Here is a 15,877-nt window from a genome sequence, read left to right as displayed (position 1 = left end):
ATCACCAGCCAACACATCAATAATCGCATTAATTTTTCTCTCATCAGTCCATGATCTGGGTAAAACTCTTTCACAATTTTTAATGAAATCCGTCGGGTGTATACCGCCTTTTTTCAAGGGGTCGAACCGCTCCTCTTTCGTCAACAACTCGGAACTATGTGCACAGATTGGCACATAGCTCTGTTTTTCGTCAAGTTTCCTTTCTAATTCCGACACCCTCGTAATTACTTGGCAAGTGGTTGTCGCAAGCGTTTCCACTTCCCTCTTTTTCTCTTCGCAGGTATTAGCCTGCTTCGTCACTTTGGTATCTACTTCGGATACTAAAGCCTTTAAAGTTTCCACCTTCTTTTGATCCTCTTTTTTCACTAATTGAATTTGTTCCGTCACCTTATTCTCGATGATCGGAGCAACTGATTCTCCTACACTTTTCTCGATTCTGCTAATTTCAGAATTAAAACGAGTATTTATGCTCGCAATTTCCGCCTGAACGCCTATCATTTCCTGTTTAAGATTACCGATTTCGGTATTAATTACAACAATATCTTCTTTGATTTTATCAACTTTTGTGTTAACAACTCCAACATTGTTGTTAACAACGTTAATAGCTTTGTTCTGATTGTCTAGCATCCGTTCAAATTTTTCAGACTGAGCTTCTTGCTTGACCGATTGACTCTTGATTTCGTTAATCAAAACGTTCAATAAATCAGTTAAATTCCCGGAAACTACCGGTTTTACTTCCGTAGCGGCTTCCTCTTTAATTGTCCCCCCGTATTCGTCATCAAGGGATTCAGATTTGATTTTCACTTCTGATTCCGAAACATTTTCTAAAGTTTGGAATTCCATTTCCGCTCTTTGTTGCGTTTCGCCGGTCGCGTCTTTCATGCTAGCTGCCTGCCCCTGAACAATGGGTACCGCGGTGCGCGTTTCCCACTGTTCGACCGATTGTTCCGTATCCAAGTCTACCAAATTTTGGCAATTGTTGCCTTCACTCATTTTAATAATTTTCAATATAACTGCCAAATCTCAACTCTAATTAGGATTCCTCACACGAATATTCTCGCTGACGTATCGACCATTTCGTAACCAGTACTTTGTTACGAGATTTGCACAATGCAAAATTCGTGTCCAGAACAACCTCAAATTTGAAGATTGTCCTGTCACGGTCGCCACGTGTAACCTCCCCCCTCACTTATCGACCTTAAAGACAGTGAAAAATTAAACCGCGTGTACCTAATGGAAATTTGGGAAAAGCAATCGTCACCGAAGTTAATCTATCGGTAAAGAGGGAGGAAAGGGTTACATCTAAATGAAAGGAAAAATGCAAATGAAACTGGTGGAAATTAATTTTGAAAAGGGATAAAGTTAATAAAGAAAGTAAATGTGCGGCCGTTACGTTAACAATTAACTAGCGATAATTAGATATTTGAGATTTGGGGGAAATCACGGTCGCCAGTCCTAAGGACAATTACTATAGTAACTGAAAAAGAAAGGTTATTACACATATAATTAACACTAGAAGCGTGGCAACTGAAGGTTGACACGTGTAGTGTGAAAACTGAAAGTTTGTCAGAAGTAATAAATTTCGCTACACTCTGACTTAATTTAGCAAAAGAATTAATAAAACCGGAAAATCGAAAGTTAATTTAGTGACTGAAGTTAATAGTGAGCTTTCTTTCTGAAGCACATCGAAATCCAGTAAAATACGGTTAGTCTTGGACTACCTCAACAATCATTTCAAAAGCAACTTGACTCTACGCAATTTAGAAACAAGAGATTTTACTTTGAACTTGAATTAAATGATTCTGAACTATTAACAATAGTAAAATTTAGTACGTACCAAGCTGAGCTGCAGTCACAGGTAACTAAAATACGGTAACAAAACTCGCACTCTTAATTTGTGCTTGTGCAATCTAAATATTGTAGCCAGCTGAACTTTGAAATTAAAGCAGTGAAATGGAATTATACTGGCGTTTGAATTTCAACGACACTCGGGTTCATTTCGGAAAAGGAAGGGACCCTGCTTGGCAATGCAATTGGGACAATGAGCAACAAAGGTTCATGCTAAGTTGCTGTAATTTTGCGAGGCAAATGGAACAATTTGAAAAGCTGAGGTCTGCCATACAGTTCTGAAACTTTACGTGCTTTTAGTCTTCCTTGTTGGTTGATTGAAGGTTTGAAGCCGTCGATCGAGGATGTGGCGACAGTCACTCATTGTCGGCCGTCGCTGTTGCAGAAGCTGGATGTTGGCGCGCCTTCTTCTCGACACGGTCACCAGGCGAAACGGGCTCTTGATGTGCGCCAGCTAATGCTTCCCGTCCGCGACACCATGTCAGAAACTATCATCGCGAGTCGAGCGCAATTACATGCTGCCAAACCCCGAAAGCGCGGCAACTCGCGGGAGCGTCACACAACACACCTGCTCCACTCGCTACTCCAGCCAGACTCTCACTGTTCTGCCCGCGCTCCACGCGGCAGAGTTAACACTACCAAAGATCCTACACACTTTGATTCTTCACACGACCTATCGATGTAATCGTTCGATAGCAGTTTTCCCTAGGCAAGACCCAGCGTAAAAATACAAATAATATTTACGAAACAAACCAATTATACATCGACATAAGTGCATAAATATATATATACAAACAGTAAAACAATTACAATATATAAAGAGACAGAAATGTCATATCTTGAGGTAACAAAACAAGGAAAAAAAATAATAGTACAATAGATGAAAATAGGAGGATATGCATTTCCGGCGTTACAGTGTGTTGTGCATTACGAAAATTCCCCAGGGGAGAGTATATCGCAGCTGCCAACAACTAAGACACTATCGATCACAGTGAAAGAGAAACGACCTACAAAACTTCATCACGTGTTGATATTTCACAACAACGCACTCTGCCAAATTCACTGACAAAACTATCCAAGAGTTTGACAAGTTAGCCATTACATACATGTTTTTTTGATCTTATGCCCTCAAATGTTTACCTTCCAAGCTCCTTATCGGAGCCACGCGGGGTAGTTGCGCGGTCTGGGGCGTCCTGTCACGGTTCGCGCGGCTGCCCCCGTCTGAGGTTCGAGTCCTCCCTCGGGCATGGGTGTGTGGGTTGTCCTTAGCGTAAGTTAATTTCAGTTAGATTAAGTAGTGTGTAAGCTTAGGGGCCGATGACCTCTGCAGTTTGGTCCCATAAGACCTAACCACAAATTTCCAAAACTTTTCCTTATCGGAAAATAGTCCAGAAAATTCCTCTCTGGACGAAAATGCATTTCAGACGTGGTTTCACGTCATCCCTAACTCAGATCCAGTATGTTTCTACAGGCGTGAAATCGGTAAACTATCTGACCATTCTCAAACCAGTGTAGGTAAAGCGAGACAACATACTGTTGATGATTAATTTCTCTCTGATGTTTACTGCTGTAACCAATAAAATAATAGACAACACTAGTAAAATATTCACTGCACTAATTCAAATGACATTCACATTACCGCGATATCCTTACGATGAAAGTCTATTTTAATGAAGCATAAAGTATCTGTTACAGGAACGTACCTACATCAGCACAAATTAACCAGCTATTACTCATTCTGGACATTAAAACGGTCTGTATTTACTTGCTGTCATGTGTAACAATGAATTAGTATGGAATACTGACATTTCATAAACAAAATAAATAAAATTTCCTTATTGATATTCGATCTGACTGCTTGCAGCTCTGTCACGAAACGGCTAAACGTGTATCCTTCAGCGAGACAAACTGGGAATTAAAGTAGCCCCCACTTTGCGGGGGACGATGTTACCTCACAGCTAGTGGAATACTGCAGCGTTGTGCTCTCCCTTATTGTTCCAGTGCTGGCTAGAACAGACAGGCTCGCAACGTAAAAGACGAAATTAATTGCAGTTTCCACGTCGAATGACTTTCCTGGATTCAAAACCATAAATTGATAACTTTATTTCACACCGTATGTGAAAATCATACGAATATACACTGAAGAGCCTGAGAAACTGGTACACCTGCCTAATATCGTGTAGTCCCGTGAGCACGCAGAAGTGCCACATCACGACTTGTCATGGACGCGCTGATGTCTGAAGTAGTGCTGGAGGGAACTGACACCATGAATCCTGCAGGGCTGTCCATAAATTCGTAAGAGTAGGAGGGGTGGAGATGTCTTCTGAAGAGCACGTTGCAAGGCAACCCAGATATGCTCAACAATGTTCCTGTCTGGGGTGTTTGGTGGCCAGCGGAAGTGTTTAAACTCAGAACAGTGTCCCTGGAGCAATTCTGGATGTGTGGCGTGTCGCATTGTCCTGCTGGAATTGCCCGATGATTTTCCGTTGAATGGTTCACACGCTGACACTTGTTGATGGCCCAGCATTGAAGTCTGCAGCAATTTGCGGAAGGGTTGCACTTCTGTCACTTGCAGGATCTTTTTCCGGCCGCAGCGATATCGGAGATTTGATGTTTTAACGGATTCCTGATAATCACGGTACACTCGTGAAATGCTCGTATGGGAAAAGCTCCACTCCATCGCTACCGCGGAGATGCTGTGTCCCATCGCTCGTGCGCCGACTATAACACCACGTTCAGACTCACTTAATTCTTGATAACCTGCCGTTGGAGCAACAGTAAGCAATCTAACAACTGCGCCAGACACTTGTTGTCTTATATAGGCGCTGCCGACGGCAGTGTCGTATACTGCTTGTTTACATATCTCTGTATTTGAATACGCATGCCTGTACCAGTTTCTTCGGCGCTTCAGTGTATGAAGTAAATTTTGTAGGCTAGTTCTGGGTCATCCAGGAAGTAAATCGTGGGTCACAAGGTTGCCAAACATATCCTGCGTTGTTGCCGAGAGTCATTTATACAGCAAACACCAGCGTTAAGCAGTCTGGGAAGTGACTACAGTTCGTGTCTCAAAGACGTGGCGGCCGAGCGCCGAAATACCCACAATATATGTCAATGAGTCTTATTTGTGTTTCTGTAACCGGGTTTAAGGACTACATCATCGTCACTAATACGAGTAATACTCAAATGCACCGACTGCAAACTAAACAACACAAATTATTTACTTGGTGGTTTTGAGCACTATGGGACTTAATATCTGAGGTCATCAGTCCCCTAGAACTTAGAACTACTTAAACCTAACTAACCTAAGGGCATCACATACATCCATGCCCGAGGCAGGATTTGAACCTGCGACTGTAGCAGTTGCGTGGTTCCGGACTGAAGCGCCTAGAACCGCTCAGCCACCGCGGCCGGCAATTATTTACTTTCACAATTATTTGTGTATTTCTGTCTTAAGCGTACTGAAACTAAAAAGCTCATCGCCAGACATGTTTCACATTTTTAGAACATCTCAAGTAGCTACACAGAAAAAGTTATGAGTAGGCAACATATCTTTTTTATAATAATAGATTTGAAAAACATTTTTCTTGAGATCGAAGTCATTGACACTACACATGATAACAGGCACACAAAGGAAAAGACAACACAGCATCGATAGTAAATTGTAACACCCACAGGGAGGCTTCGTAGGCTACGAATAACATGACGTTCCAAATCAAGTAAGGCTTCTATGCAGGAAATCATAAGAAATGACAGAAAATGTACGCTCAAAATTCCATTGAAAATTAAACTAGCGAATATATGCAGCGCAACTTCAATTCCAGCTTCTGCTAACGCAAAAGGAGAAGCAGTTGTTATCAGAAAGTGGAACAAGGAACACAAAACTCCTGACGGTAATGTCTAGAATAAGTCACCCTTGAGTAAAATTGTTTTCAGTCCATAAATACGAAAAGAAAGATACATATAATCTATCCGTTATGATTAAAATGTATCGGCTGCTTCTGCTTTATCAATAAAAGCGAAGAACGCCTGAGCGAGGTGGTGCAGTGGTTAGCTCACTGGACTCGCATTCGGGAGGACGACGGTCCTAACCAGCCCCGGCCATCCCTAAATCGCTTCAGGCAAATTCCGGGATGGTCCCCTTGAGAGGGCACGGCCTACTTCCTTCCCAATCCTTCCCCAACCCGATCGGACCGATGACCTCGCTGTTTGGTCCCCTCCCCCAAATCAGCCAACCAATCGGGAAGCGCCTTATGTTGAAGAATTTTTCAACGCGCAGTATGCTTAAGATAGAGAGAACCCGAAGTAACAACTGGTTCACCAGGCTGAGCGTGGTGTTGAGATTCTATGCATCTGTTGCGCAGAGTGTTATTAATTTAGCCCCTAACGTTTTAATATTAACGACGCTTCTTGGCTACCACAATAGTCATATGAGAAATATCGAGTTCTACTGCGGTGGGGCAGATGGGCATACGGTTCTACAATCTACATAGACTATCCATATGCTGCTGAATCATGATACCAGACTACCACCAGTTAATCGAGAACGGAATTTTTTCAACGTGCGTAATTTGTAAGCTAAGGGCATTGTACGCCACGACACATCCTGGATGTAGCAGCTGTGGGTTTCAGTGGTCTGGTGGATTGATGCTAGTTTCTTAGTTCTGAGGTATGGGTTCGGTTCCCACTTCCGGCACGTAATTTAAACAAGCACTAGAAGATCTCCTTCACCTCCAGTAATGATAAGTGAAGAACTTCGGGTTGCACTGTAGTCCAGAATCCGCACTATAAACAACGTATCCCTTCGCTACCAAATTGGGCACAGCCGGTTTAGGTTTGGGCCATAGCAGAGGCGAAGTCACGGAAAACAGAAACTCTATCTCTAGTGGGCTTCCTTATACCAGATCCTTAATTTCATTTAATGAGACAATGGTCATTTGTGGCCACGGGGATCTTATTTTATCTGAACATGCGACGTTGAAAAATTTGGTGCTGAACTGGGATTCCAATTCGAATCTCCTCTTTCGTCTGACCAACAAGGAACGACATCGCTCGATCATTTCGTCGTGTTCCTCAAGATTGCAAATTCTCCTAGGTCTCCACGAAATGCACCTATGTGGGTTCGAATCCTTGGCCAGCATTAAAAAAAACAATGGTGCCGTTTCAAGCCCTACCATATGCCCCGAACTACAAGTCATAAATAATTTTCATTTTTAATGTCTCTTCATGCGTTGTCAACAGGTGCTGTTATTTCAGCTGGAACATGCACACGTCTTACCACGGGTGATCGAGCGAGGTAGCACAGTGGTCAGTACATTGGACACTCGCATTCAGGGGACGACGGTTCAAATCGACGTCCGACCATCCAGATTTGAATTTTCCGTGATTTTCCTAAATCACTCGAGGCAAATGCCGGGATGGTTCCGTTGAAAGGGCACGGCCGATATCCTTCCCCATCCTTGACACAATCTGAGCTTGTGCTCCGTCTCCAATGACCTCGATGTCGAAGGGACGTTAAAACCAATCTTCCTCCCTTCACTACTGGTGAGCAAATAAATCGTGGATTGAAAACAATCGTGGTAGGTTCCAGAATTGATTCCTGGCCTGGCAAAAAAGTTGTATCCTCATTTCAAATTCGAACATATCGCTGCTGGTGAAAAAATTCGATATCTAACATCTAATTTTAGATACTTAACACTCTTATTACGTGCTGGGTTCGAGTCGGCGTCACAAAACTTACGCCATGGACTTCGTTTTAAACACGTGCAAACTTTGTCATTGGAAATTATATGAAACATTTTTGTGGTTAGTTAACAGGAAGATTAGGGGCCTGATAGAATTACAGGCAGAGCACAAAAATTTTCAATTTCAGATTTACTAACTGATACTGGTGAAAACTTCGATACTTCTCGACTCTTTATGCCTAGTCACCAATGACGAACGTTGCTATGATCGAGCATTGGTCAAGTACGAAAACTTTGCTTAGCTACAATGGCTACAGGTGCTTGGTTTCAATGCAGATACAGTGCAAAAAAGTTTGTCATGTCGTTTAAAGTTCAAATTTGTGCACAAATAATTGTTCAGTCATGAGTACAGAGAAGTTACTGGTGACATAATGTTAGTTTTGAGGATTCCATAGAGCGCTTGCCGCTGATAATTGTGTTGTTTTTGATTGGTTACCAACACACAGTTTATGACAAACAACTCGCATAAGGAACCACAAGTGCAGGGAAACTTTTAAAGAGGAAAAATACTTCAAATTGTCATAGAACTTCAGGAGCCCAGATATCGTCTCAGAATATCTTGTTCATAAAAATATCTAATTTTTTGTAAAGATTGCTGGAATAACTTATGTGATGGAGTTAGTTAACTCAAATTCTAATGAGTGGTTTTGAAATGTCACTGCAGTAAAATTGCGTTTACAAAAGTTAAGGACTGTCTCACCTCTAATGACTCATTTCTTAGTATTTGCAATATCATAATGTAGATTTACATCTGGACTGATTGAAGACCTTAAAGAACAATGTTCTTTAGTGACCTCTCGTAGTATCCATTTTCTATAGTCAAACGACTGTTGTACAAAGAAATTAGAGGACCTGCAAGACAGGTACATTATGTGAGCTGCATGTAAATCAGGCGAAATGCAATTCAGGTCTTCGGCTACTTCTGGGTATGATAGTACATCGCAGGTTCTGGAAGGTGGAGAAATCGGTTGTCGTGGATTAGGCACTGTGTGAGACCAAACACAGCCAACATGGAAGTTCTTCGTGTAGAGAGGAGCTATCGCACCCGCTTGTTCAGAGAAACTACAGAAATACACAAACACCTTCAACAACATCTTCAACGAAGAAGAAGAAAGCCTCGTGTAGAACGGATAGCTGGCCGGTGTGGCCGAGCGGTTCTAGGCGCTTCAGGCTGGAACCGCGCGACTGCTACGGTCGCAGGTTCGAATCCTGCCTCGGGCATGGATGTGTGTGATGTTCGAAGGTTAGTTAGGTGTAGTTCTAAATCTAGGGGACTGATGACCTCAAATGTAAAGTCCCATAGTGCTCAGAGCCATTTTTTTAGAACGGATCATGGATTCCAGTGTTGCAGTGAACGTCCGCTGCAAGTAGCAAGGGAAGAACCGTAGCGGTAATGAGCACGGAAAGACCATTGGAAGATGGCGCGCCAGATACATAGAATCTGCGGCCGCGAGCTCGACTCCATTCCACCACCAACAATGGAGGGTGAAGCTTCGACAATGCCAGCCACTCACGCTGGCGAAACGTCAGAAAAATCATCGAACACACGTCAGCCGAAGAACTCGATGCAGAAGCCACCAGGCGATTTGTCAACAGGTGGCCAGGAAAGCCTTAAGAATTTTGTATAGACGGTACACGTCGGCTCCGAGCGCTGACAAAAAGAAAGAAATGCACGCACTACTTAATGTTGTAAACTGTGAAGTGGGCTTCCAGTCGCACGTGATGTTCAAAAAATGGTTCAAATGGGTCTGAGCACTATGGGACTTAACATCTGAGGTCATTAGTCCCCTAGAACTTAGAAGTACTTAAACCTAACTAACCTAAGGACATCACACACATCCTTGCCCAAGGCAGGATTCGAACCTGCGACCGTAGCGGTCGCGCGGTTCCAGACTGACGCTCCTAGAACCGCACGGCCACACCGGCGGGCAACAAAACTTATCACTAGGATCGATGCAGAATGGTAGTCATATCTCAATGTTAAACTTTGATGGACAGTTCTGGCTTTTAATATTACTCGCACTGCTGGATCTAGGTAAGACGATGCTGCCATGGTAAGCGATGGTTAACGAGTGTGCTGAGCGGCGCTGCGCTCTAACGTTAAGTGCGCATCCTGCAGCGGTGACGAATGGAAACTCTAGAGGGCGAGTCCACGCCGACTTCTCCCATACGTTGCTGCGGCAGGCAGCAACTTTGACATGGGACCTCATTCTTCGGAATACCCACAGGGAGAAGACCCCGTCAGTCCAAAAACTTTCGAGACTGGATTAATAAAATATAGAGAAAAGTTGAAATGGTGGATTTAATGCTTCAAGTGCTCTACATAGTCTCCTCCCACTTGAGAACAACACACAGGAAGTTGATATAACTATATGAAACTGTCAGAAAAGTCCTTCTTCGGGGGTAGTGTTCAACTCGCGCGTCACATGGGCTTAAATGTCAGTTATGTCGCCTAAGCGTTGACCCTTCATGTGAATTTCTGCACTTTGTCATTCTGCGATAGGTTTGTATGAATAGAACCAAGTCTCGTCAGTTGTTTTGAATATTTTCAGAAATGAATTGTCCGCGTTTTGCATTCCAATTAAGTCGCAGCAGTCGTTGAAGCGTCGCTGTTTTGGTTCGGACGTCAAGATGCGGGACAAACTTCGAACACACTTTTCTCTTCTGTAAAACATTCCTTGAACAATTTAGCTAGAGACATTGCTCCATTGCGATTTACGACACGATAGCTTTGATACAAGTACGGTCGTGCGTCCGCTGCTTAACACTGCTTGCTCATAACTGACAGTTCGATTACACTTCTGCTGTATACAGTTGTTGTTCACAGCTGACGTCGCTTATATGCTAGGAATAAAATCAGTCGCGGAACTTTTTGAGCGGACAGTTTGTGGTTAGGATGCGGCATGCGGGATTTCAAATAAATTATGAAAGGATTTGGTGTGGTGGCCCTCAACTACGTACCTTCCGACTCAGAGTTGCAATATTAAAAGTTCTGGCTGGTTTCGTTGTCTAGGGGCTGGGATACGTAGTTGCCGCATTACAAGCCAAATACTGGTCAGTCTACAGTATACAATATGAATAGACACATTAATCGAATGGTCGAAGGTTCCCATCACTCGGTAATTGCGAATTTTGAACGTAATATAGACATTTTTAAATGAAAGATTGCAATTAAATAAAAACTGCAGGTTCTATCTTAACGACTTTAATTGATGAGTACAATAGTAGAAGTACTTTCGAGAATGCGGTATATTTCTGACAAACACTTATTAGTGTCGATGGTCCGGCAATTAAATTAAATGTAAGTTGAATAGCAGGAAAACAATAGATTCATATTGCACGTCATTAGTTAAGAACGATAACATAACCCACGAGATATTCACTTCTAAAAGCACACTACGTCTTCACTGTAGAAGCCACGGAAATCTCACAAGTGCAGAAGTCGGCACTCCGAAGTATTTCTATCTGTGACGACCACGCGCAAAACGCTCCACAGTCTCCAAGTCTCTCCGCGAGCCCGCGTCCGTTGCGCCGTCGCGTCCAGTACCTTCCGTGTCCTGTGCAACTGTCCCTCGAGCCGCACTCTTCCGAACCCCCTCCATTCACTTCGGTAGTCGCCTCCCTTAGTAACGAGCGCCGTGATTGGCTAGAGCGCTCCCTCCGTGTCTCCAAGCCAATGTACACTCACAAACATATTTAAACACATACGAAATACTGGAGTTACATTTAAATAACTTGAAATTAAATAATTATTCCTATGGCTGGACCATAAACACGCTCTAACACACATTATTAGATACATAAACAAATTAAATAAACATATATCAAAGGAATAGAACAAAAGGTAGGCCAGTAGCCTAATGTCTCTGTGCTTTCTAAAACACAGTAAATATTTAACCAATTTCTTCGTGAATGGTACATATCGGATATAAACAAAGACATAGATGAATAAATATATCTACAAGCATGCTGCTACCGGTTTTACGTTTAACCGTGGACTACTTATGGCCTGATGCGATCGATTGTAATCAGCCACTTTGACCTCCAATAACTCATGTACTATTTAAGTTACATGCCTGTAATTCATACCAATTTAAGTTTACGCTAATAGCTTTCTAAAGACACGTAGATCGACGAAATCGGATGAACCGTTTAGATTATGGAAATTCGTTACTGGGTGTTACTTATATAATTTATCGTCAGATACTAAACTTTAAACTAATAAACATATTGAAAATTTGATTACACCATCAGAATCATCGTGCAAATAATGGTAATGTACATGTTTCTTTTTGAGGTATCATGATTCATCTGGCTACTATTAATTTTTATACGGACTGTGAAATGTCTGCCATGATGGTTTCACAAAGTCCGCCATCTTTGGTACACGCAGCGTGTCTCCTTCTAAACACAGAGTCACTAAGGAATTCCCAGCCACGTGCTAAGGATTTCCCAGCCACATGCTCTGTTGGACAATGCGCTGGGGCTCCCCCTCTCGTCTGGCTAACGTTCGGCACCACGTGTTTGCTGCCGGGCCCCGGCTGGCCAAGCGGCCCGTGCGGCCGCCCCAACTCCGAACATATAATATTTCCATGGCGCCGCAACTCGCCCGTTACCTCACAGGCAGGAAAAGCACAACACACATCGTCTCCCATTGAAAAAGGGATTGTTAGGGGGGGAAAAGCCTTCACCACTTACCCGTTACTAAGGAAAGATGTGTTCTTTCCTCGATCGCGATTCGTGGACGGAAATGATATGGCAGTGGTCGTGGGCTTGGCTAAGAAGTGAAGGCTGAGTGTCTTGCGAAGGGACACCGCCTACTCATCATCGCCGATTTCGTCCAAATTTGTTGTACCTGCAGGGTTTGGCAGAAATGAAAATAACAGAAGTGGGAGCTCCAGATGGCCAAGCGTTTAGAAATAAATACCTTTTCTGGCACTGGTCGGGTGAGGCATCAACCTTTTAAGTTAGCCTATCTTCCAGAATGTGGCTGGCGCAGCGGAAAACGTACAGAAAGGTAATCCGAGGGATATGGGCTCGAGTCCCTATGTGAAAACTTTTATTTTTAGTTTTCACGTTATATACACTGCAAATAAATCGAAATAATGCTCAATAAATTGTATGTATTAATACAATTAATACAATAAATGGCAAGAAAAGGAAAAACAAAAACAAATTTCGGATTATAAATAAATTTCCAGGAATGGTTGTAGGACGCACACAAGAACTTCGTATACGAGGTGCATTCAAGTTCTAAGGCCTCCGATGTTTTTTCTCCGGACTGGAAAGAGATAGAAACATGTGCATTGTTTTAAAATGAGGCCGCGTTCATTGTCAATATGTCCCAGAGATGGCAGCACCGTACGGCAGATGGAATTTTACCGCCAGCGGCGAGAATGAGAACTGTTTTAAATACTTACAATGGCGACGTTTTCCTTACTTGAACAGCGTGCAATCATTCGTTTTCTGAATTTGCGTGGTGTGAAACCAACTGAAATTTGAAGGCAGAACATCGTGTGACAACAAACCGAAACAACCTCGGGCTCGCACAAGCCAGTCTGACGACATGATCGAGAAAGTGGAGAGAATTGTTTTGCAGGATCGCCGAATGACTGTTGAACAGATCGCCTCCAGAGTTGGCATTTCTGTGGGTTCTGTGCACACAATCCTGCATGACGACCTGAAAATGCGAAAAGTGTCATCCAGGTGGTTGCCACGAATGCTGACGGACGACCACATGGCTGCGTGTGTGGCATGTTGCCAAGTAATGTTGACACGCAACGACAGCATGAATGGGACTTTCTTTTCATCGGTTGTGACAATGGATGAGACGTGGATGCCATTTTTCAATCCAGAAACAAAGCGCCAGTCAGCTCAATGGAAGCACACAGATTCACTGCCACCAAAAATATTTCGGGTAACCGCCAGTGCTGAAAAAATGATGGTGTCCATGTTCTGGGACAGCGAGGGCGTAATCCTTAACCATTGCGTTCCAAAGGGCACTATGGTAACAGGTGCATCCTACGAAAATGTTTTGAAGAACAAATTCCTTCCTGCACTGCAACAAAAACATCCGGGAAGGGCTGCGCATGTGCTGTTTCACCAAGACAACACACCCGCACATCGAGCTAACGTTACGCAACAGTTTCTTGCCGGTCGGAGTGGCCGTGAGGTTCTGGGCGCTACAGTCTGGAACCGAGCGACTGCTACGTCGCAGGTTCGAATCCTGCCTCGGGCATGGATGTGTGTGATGTCCTTAGGTTAGTTAGGTTTAATTAGTTCTAAGTTCTTGGCGACTAATGACCTCAGCAGTTAAGTCGCATAGTGCTCAGAGCCATTTTTTTGAACAGTTTCTTCGTGATAACAACTTTGAAGTGATTCCTCATGATCCCTACTCACCTGACCTGGCTCCTAGTGACTTTTGGCTTTTTCCAAGAATGAAAGACACTCTCCGTGGCCGCACATTCACCAGCCATGATGCTATTGCCTCAGCGATTTTCCAGTGGTCAAAACAGACTCCTAAAGAAGCCTTCGCCGCTGCCATGGAATCATGGCGTCAGCGTTGTGAAAAATGTGTACGTCTGCAGGGTGATTACGTCGAGAAGTAACGCCAGTTTCATCGATTTCGGGTGAGTAGTTAATTAGAAAAGAAATCCGAGGCCTTAGAACTTGAATGCACCTCGTACAAAGTTAAATACATTTATTACGCTGCAGTTGATGATTTACACATGCAGGGCTGATATTCATCGTAAAAATAAGGGAAGCAGTAATTTCCTCGGCATGTTCCAAAACCTTAATCGTAACTGTCCCGTTTCTCCTCTTTGACATCCCCAGCAGAGAGTAGACAATCATAAAGAGCCGCTAGAACGAACGTACGCAGGTGACATGCTGCAAGATAAGAGATGTTATACTTGTGTTAGACTTTGAGAAGTGGTAGAGTTAGAAGCAAACAAATATTAGCATGAGTAATTTCATGTAACATCCTCTTTAGCTACAGATTTGATGGATCCACGTTGTTATACAAAATTAGAATAGGCTAGCCTGTATCATTACTACACGTTTAGAGCTGTCCTGCTTTCTTGTGAGTCAGTTTAATCATTTCAGTAGATTACGGCACGTAATAATCCTTGGATACGAACTGCACCGTCGGACATTGACTGAAGTCGCTGATTTTCCGGGAACTGCTCTAAAACGACGCTTCAAGCAACAACAGGAGGCTGAAATAAAAGGCTCGATCTTCGTCGGGAGAATGCATACCATTTTTTCCAGTTAAAGCTTATGTCAAGACCAGATAACAGAAACACACGTTCAACAGCAATGTTCAGATGCTTCTGCTGGGGATATCAAAAAAGAGAAGAAACGCGACAGAGAAGATTAAAGTTTTGGAAGAATGTTCGGGAGAAGGGTAGAAAACGATCCGTAAGAGGTACTGTCATTACAGAGACGTCTATTCTGTGTTATCGCCAGGCCTTCAGTTGCCTGGGTAGACAGTCTGTCTTCGCCGACTGCCTATCTGATCGTCACAAGAAGCCTTAGCTGACAGATAAGGCCGTGACAGCGTCTGGTGCTAATGCCAGCTCCTTTACACGAACGGGGCTAACAATCTGAACGAATTTCATTGGTCGAATCGTGTTTTATTTGGTTTTATTTTTCGGTATTGAACTAGACAGTGGTCATTGGAATTTTTCAGTTGTAAAGATAAAAAATATCTATGTTTTATATAAAAAAATTGTGGTTCTTTCGCTATTGAAACCAAATAATTAACAACTTGTACGAGAGAAGTAGAAACTCGTTAGCCCAGTAATTCCTGTTAACTGAAGTGTTTTGTATGAGTAATTTGCTCTTATGTTTCTACAGGGTGGGCAAAATACAAATGGTCCGGAAAGTATTTGCAGTAAGACTGATGCAGGATTGATCCTTGTTAATGAACATCACAGAAGGTGCTGAGAGTGGCCACCTTTGATATCGATGCAGCAGTATGCTCGATTTATCAAATGGTTCAAATGGCTCTAAGCACTATGGGACTTAACAGCTGAGGTCATCAGTCCCCTAGACATGGAACTACTTAAACCTAACTAACCTAAGGACATTACACACATCCATGCCCGAGGCAGGATTCGAACCTGCGACCGTAGTAGCAGCTCGGATCCGGACTGAAGCACCTAGAACCGCTCGGCTACAGCGGCCGGCTCGATTTATCAAAGCCGGCCGCGGTGGTCTCGCGGTTCAGGCGCTCAGTCCGGAACCGCGCGACTGCTACGTCGCAGGTTCGAATCCTGCCTCGGGCA

The sequence above is a fragment of the Schistocerca piceifrons genome, chromosome X, assembly GCF_021461385.2.
Source record: "Schistocerca piceifrons isolate TAMUIC-IGC-003096 chromosome X, iqSchPice1.1, whole genome shotgun sequence".
NCBI lineage: Eukaryota > Metazoa > Arthropoda > Insecta > Orthoptera > Acrididae > Schistocerca > Schistocerca piceifrons.
The sequence above is the reverse complement of the archived record's forward strand: the minus strand, read 5'-3'. Positions refer to the sequence as shown.